At 49.6% G+C, this 6,763-nt stretch overlaps 1 long non-coding RNA gene across 1 annotated transcript; it reads right to left on the bottom strand.

The window, feature by feature from the left end:
* Positions 1–381: 381 nt before the first annotated feature.
* LOC142929372 (uncharacterized) lies at positions 382–5,974 on the bottom strand. Its single transcript, XR_012945667.1, has 2 exons — positions 5,097–5,974; positions 382–554 (listed from the first exon to the last, which is right to left on the bottom strand). It is a non-coding gene; the product is annotated as an uncharacterized LOC142929372 (long non-coding RNA).
* Positions 5,975–6,763: the final 789 nt, after the last annotated feature.

Here is a 6,763-nt window from a genome sequence, read left to right as displayed (position 1 = left end):
TTAAGTCTGCGTTAACCACACACGCTCGTGGCAGAACACGCAAGGAAACGTGCTCTGATACGGTAGTGTACTACTGGCGTGCCGCGCCGGCAAGATGTTAACTACCTCGCCTGGTATGCAGGAGGTCGTGGGTTCGGTCTCGGCCCTGACGCCCTGCTGCTGCTGTATATTTGGAGTTTGCGTGTCTCTCTCCCCGTGGTCGCGTAGATTTTTCTCAGAGTGCCCCCTGTTTATCCCTGCGCATTTAGGATAAACATCGCGCGTTTGGAGTATTTGGCTGCTATAAAATGTACACATGATAAGCCACTTTTGTTAAGCTATCATTTGTGACCAGGCCGCTTCTGAAAAAAAGAGCTATATAGCTCAGTGGGCCTTACCCGGTAAAATAAAAAAAAAGTTTTTATTTTTTTGTCCGTTTAGTTTTACTACATGGCCCATGAAATAACATTTGCCCAAAGACTATTTCTGTTCTGTTCATGCGCGGGATGGCGGCAGCGGTAAGTTCAGGGGCGAGATGTCCACGTCGTGACCCGCTGCCCGCCACGACGAGAGGGCTTCAGCAGAGAGGGAGAGAGAGAGAGAGAAAAAAGTTATTGTGGTTTTGCGTTTCCTCCTCCGTTGAAGGAGCACAGACTACAGTAATTTCCTACATGGTCCATATGGTGTTAAGAATGTGGCCGTATGGTGTTACTCCTACTACTACTACTATATGATGAGATTATGATGGTTACTGATGGTTGGCCACCCACTCCCGTCATGTGTCGTGCCGGCCTTCATGAGGTTCTCGCGAGCAGCACTTGCCCCAACCGTCTGTTGAGGCTATACGGGGGATCTTTGTCTTTGGTACTGATGGTTCGGGAGCTGTGGCGCAGTAATAGTTTGTGCACTGTGCACTACGAACCCGGCAAAACCTGAATTCGATTTCTGGCTACGGCTGAAGTGATATCTGAACGACAGTCCTGTGCCTCTTCTAAGTCGACTCAGCCTTTAAAATGGAGATACAAAGCCAGCCTGGCGCTCTGCTGGCTACACCACCTTCCGTTGTGTGCCGTTTCGTTCTTAATAGGTGTTCATTTAACAGCACGTTCACCAACAATGTATCTTGGCTACACGTGGTTGGTGTCAGTGTTGACAGGGACAGCTGCCATCAGAGGGGTCCCCTCGGCTAAAAAAAAAAAATACACGCTGCGCTTTCAGACCTTAATTTCTCGCCCGCTATGGGCGCAGTACAAATGCGTGCAGTTGATAATGGCCATGGCAGACTGAATTAGATTGAGACGTTCGCTTGGGTTTTCGTGGCTGTTTGCGACTAAATGGCTGAAGATGTCGTCGATAATTACGATAAATAAACAAAATGCACGGCATAAAGAGATAGCCATCGTATAGAGCGCGACGATGATCATGACGGTCACGGTGGTGGCTGTGTGTGAGCAGGTGGAAAGGCGACGTTCTGCGGGTAACAGGGAGCCCGGGTGAGGAACGAGAGAGAGAGCGGTCGAGAGGAGGTGGCGGAGGAGCGGGTGAGGGAGGCGGTGGAGGGGCTGGAAGTTGAGAGAGAGAGGGGGGGTAGTGGGGTGAGAGGGGTGGTGTTGGGGGGGGGTTACTCAGAGGGGGGGGGGGGAAGTAGCGGTGACCAATTAATGAATGAGGTCCGGATTTTGAAAAACACCATCGCTTCCTGAGCGAGATGTTTTTAGCATCCATCTTGCAGCTTCAAACACGTGTGGCCGAATGAGGAGATGTGTGTGCGTGTGTGCGTGCGGGCGTGTGTGTACGTGCGTGTGTTTGCGTGTGTGTGCGTGTGTACGTGCGTGTGTGGCGAAGGGAAGGGGGCTGTGGAGCGGTAGTGTAGCGGCTAACGCGCTCTGCTACGAACCCGGCGACCTGAGCTCGATTCCCGCTCACGGTAAATACCAGATGACAATTGATGTTGACCCGGACCTGGGCCTCCCCCTAGTTTGACTGAATACAAAATGCGGTGTGTAAATATCACGACTAAGGGAGGCAAAGGCGGCCGGGCGTGGTTATGGCCACGCACCCCCTCGTGTGCCGTTCCGGCCTTCATTGGGTTTTGCTTACTAACAGCACTTGCCACAAAAGTCTGTTCAGCCTACACGGGGGATCTTTGTCCGTGTCTGCCTGTGTGAGAATTTGCGAGTGTGGCACCGACCTCACCCACACCCTCCCTTCCTTGCGCGTCGTGCCGACCTTAATAGGCACTCGCCGACAACAATTTCCCCAATAGAGTCTCTAAGTGGGCTCCACAGGAGCCATTTGTCTTTGTGTTTATTTGTGCGGGGTGGGTGAGTGAGACTGTGGCACTTGCCCCAAAAGTCTTTGAAGGCTATACGTACGGCGGTGTTGGGGGGGGGGGGAGTTAGATCTTTGTGTGCGTGTGTGGAGCGCAGTGCGGGGAGCGGTGGCGCAGCGATTCGTCCACTGCGCCACGAAGCAGGTGACCCGAGGTTCGATTCCCGCCCACGGTAGTTCCATCAACAAACAGCCGGAGTGCATTGAGATTCTCTTTGTAGCGGTGGAAATGTAATATTAGTATGGCGCGACCGAGGTTTTATATATTGGCCCTTTGGTTCTTTCGGTAAAGTCACGTAGAAAGAAAAGAAAATAATGGAATACACGACGTTTCTATTGCAACACAAGCAAACCGTCATCAGGTGTGAAAGAATGCTAAATTTGAAGTTAAGTCTGAGAAATTGGAAGTTTGAATAAATAGTAAGCGGCAGGAGGAGAGAAATTGGGAGTTTGAGAGAGAGAGATACAAAACACTTCCAATTTCTCAGACTGAACTTCAAATTTTAGCATTCTTTCACACCTGATGACGGTTGCTTGTGTTGCAATCGAAACGTCGTGTATTCCATTATTTATTTTATTTATTTCTATGTGACTTTACCGAAAGAACCAAGCTTCAAATCAAGTTTATATATCGGCCCACCACCACCACCGTTTAACCCACCATAGTTGAATTAAAGAAACGCGGTCTGGAGTTTAACTCTCAACCTCAGCGTCACGCGGTCAGCCCCATCACGTGCTCGCGGATAAAATGGTGGCGCAGCTGTTAGCGCACTGCGCCGCGAACTCAACGACCAGAGTTCGATTCCGGGCCACGGCAATTTTCATTGGCGAGTGATAGTCGAAAATGTGCTGGCGTTCCCCTCTTCGCAAAAACCCGCGCTCACCAAATTGCTCAAGCATGGTCGAACAATCTCCACGACCCACACGACATAGAGATGCCCTCATCCGGCAGTGGATGGACAAAGAGCTAGGAATTATTCATTTGTATTTTTTTTACTTCACATGCGAGACGAGGGCTTCCTCCGCACCCTGCCGTACTTGGGATATATTTGAACCATACTTCACTTTGCTGGTCAGCGTGGGCTTGGCTGCACTGCCCCCTGATAACAACGCAGTCCAGCAGCAGCCTACAGCACCTTATTTTATGCACGGTAGTCGCACTTCCAAGCATTGACCAGGCTCAACACCTGCTTAGTTTCCGGCATCTGGCGAGAGAGATCGGACGCTTACTTTTTAAAATAAAATTTTCGGGCTGATTTGGTCAGAGGCTGATGTTTACATGATTTGGTAATAAAAAAAACAACATAATTCGTCATGATGAGCAATTCACTGCCGAACGAAGACCTCCAACCCGCAGTCACCTAGCAGGATCCCTAAGATGCTATGGATCCACCGAACCACCGGGCGCACAAACTCATGGTTCCATCTCCTCGACGGTGGTACCCAGTCGCTGTCGGACGCGTTCCACTCCTTGGCTGCCCGCTCCGTTATCCTTCTTGACCAGAGGTCATTAATCAAAATAACAACGATACTTTTTTATATATAATTCGGTAACCCCCCCCCCTCAATATTTTAAGAGGCGCAATGCCACTGTGTGGTGAACACCAGACGGTGGTGGTGACGACGTCACGAAGCGGTCCTTAAAGAGTCGCACGCGGCTCCGAAGCCGCAGGTTTGTCGACCCCTGCTCTAGACAATTTTCGATCATCATCATCATCATCACCCACCCACCACCCCTTTCCAAAAAGCCACATTTGTTTTTTTTCACGCTAATACGCTAGCAAAAAAAATTACTTGCTTCTAGAAAAAATATATATATTTAAATAATTTCTCACGAAAAGGTTACTTCTACGTTTTTTTTTCTTAAGGAAGCGCGCGTGCGTGCGCGCGCGTACGTGCGTGTGTGCGCGCGCGTACGTGCGTGTGTGCGCGCGTTTTAAATATGCGTGAAATTTGGCGGTGGCGCTTCAAACAACCTCGCGTGCACGCGCGCCCCGCGTGCACCTGCTGGGAAAAGCGCGCTCAGAAATCTTGTGATCGCTTGAGAGGTGTAATTGTTCGTGTCGAACGCACTTAAAATAAAAACGAGACGCACAGAGGGGAGGGAGGTGGGGAGAGAGGGAGGGAGGGAGGGAACCAGTGAGCGAGGGGAGAGAGGGGAGAGAGAGAGAGCGAAAGATGTGAAGAGAGTTGAAAGACGTGGAACAGAGTCGGTGTGCAGCGCGAATACTTAGAATTTATTTTAAAATATTTTTGTTCCACCAACTTGTCATTCCCCCCCGCCCCCCACAAAGTTGATCTCGATTGTGGAAGTGATAACGTGGCCATGAACGGGACATACTATGAAAACAATAACACGGAGAATGCGTGGAAATACGCGCGTGCTAAGAATCACGTTGAAAGGCAGAAAGAGGAACACGTGGATTATGGAGACTACGACTATAAACACCATCCACGCTGGGCAGAATGCGTCATGGCGAGACGGAATGATGTTAGCCGATGGTCAAGGGTAAAAACGGAGGGGCAGCCGAGGAATGGAATGCGTCCGAGAGTCCGTCCAACTATTGATGACGAATGTGTGATTTTTTTAATTTTTATTATTGGTGCAATTTATGCTCGTTTCATGACCTTATTCATCTCACTGTTAAACGAATTACTTGTGAGACGCGCCGTTCGCTTTAGTCGTTTGATGTGGTATGGGTGCGCTCGCTGTGTATCTGGCTAGATCCACAGCCATCACGAACAAGATTATATTTGAGTGCGAATCGTGTTTGAAGAGATGTTACCTCTCTCGCCTGGTACACAGGAGTGCGAGGGTTCGATTCCGACCCTGACGCCTGATGTATATTTGGAGTTTTCGTGTCTGTCTCCCCGTAGTCGTGGTCCTCCGGTCCCCCACACACACACACACACATTTAGAATCAACAATCACGCGTTCAGATTATTTTGGCTGCTATAAACTGTCCAAACGATGGGTAACTTCGTTGAGCTATCAATTGCGGCCAGCCCGCTTCTGAAAGAAAGAGCTGCATAGGTAAAATAAAATATATAGTCTTGTCTTTGGGTAAAGTCACGTAGATAGGTTCAAAGAAAATAACAAATATTTTGACTTTACCGAAAGACCCAAGAATATGAATTCCTGCAGTCACGAAAGTTTTAAGTCAAGATAAAATATATAATTTTGTAAATTAGTTTTAGTTATAGGCCCTGTACGTTTTCGTCATCCGGGCGTCTGATGCGCTTGTCGTGTGTGTATGTGCATACCCGACGTTCCTGGACAGACCCCACTCAACGAATTTGTCACGAATCGAATTTGTAATCGATTAATTGTTACGGGTCCTTTATAGCCATCCGGGCGTTCGTTGATGGCCGGCTCGACTCCTGGGCGTCTTGAATCCTTTCAACGCGCGGATGCCAAACACATATTCGATTATGCTTATATCACCGTTGTTGTTGTTGTTGTTTAGTCGGGTACGGGGCTTTTGTACGCGTGAGTAGTCATCCCTGATGATGCGTGTCTTCCCCTGTGTGTCCAGCCTACCCCGGGGGAGAGGGGGGGGCAAGAGTGGGGGGGGGGGCGCCTTGTTTGTGAATTCCAGCCGTTCCTCGCAGCGCGATTAGCGCGCATTAGAGGCCGTGTGATGAATGGGCTCTGCAGGGAAGTTCGGACCATTCTCGAGTCCCCCACCCCCTATCCACCCCCCAATGCCCCCCCCTGCACCCCCCACTTACCCCGCACTTTCTTAAATCTACTAATGTTTCGTGTGAGAGCTGTTTTGTTTTGGAGGCGGTTTTAATCTTTTTTTCCTCTCTCTCTTTCATAACGGGCTTTCTGCTACGAGTGCACGTGCGCGCGATGTGTGTGCGTGTGTAACTGCATATGTCTTTGTGTGTGTGTATGGGCAATTACGTGTGTGTGTGTGTGCGTGTGTAACTGCATATGTCTTTGTGTGTGTGTATGGACAATTACGTGTGTGTGTATGTATATGCGACGCAGGCACGAGCTTATTTTGGTGTTTCCACAGGGGTGCCTGGTGATTGCTGCTCACTCAGAGGAGTTGGAGGCACTGCTGCTGAGCCTGGAGTGTGCCACTAAGAGATGGGGTCTTACCATGAGCCCCACCAAAACTAGGCACCTGCCTGGGTATTTTGTACCACTAAAACACACTCCACCTCCTCAGCTCCCCCAATGTTGATGGAGTAGTTGTGGAGAGAGAGGAGAATTTCCCATACCTGGGCAGTGTGCTTATGACCAGCTCCGGTTTGATAGCAGAGGTCTCACTCCGAATCAGTCGTGCGGCATTGGCTCAGTCATGCTCTCCTTATAATGGAACATCTGCGCCGGTTAGAAACATTCAGGCTGGCATGCCTACGATCCATCATGGGATTAACCAGGCTGGATTGTGTGAGATCACAAATCCTTGAAAGATCTGGACACGTTCCCATCAGTGAG

Source organism: Petromyzon marinus, chromosome 30 (genome assembly GCF_048934315.1).
Source record: "Petromyzon marinus isolate PM22_M1 ecotype Great Lakes invasive population chromosome 30, UKy_Petmar_22M1.pri1.0, whole genome shotgun sequence".
Taxonomy (NCBI): Eukaryota; Metazoa; Chordata; class Hyperoartia; order Petromyzontiformes; family Petromyzontidae; genus Petromyzon; species Petromyzon marinus.
The sequence above is the reverse complement of the archived record's forward strand: the minus strand, read 5'-3'. Positions and strand labels throughout refer to the sequence as shown.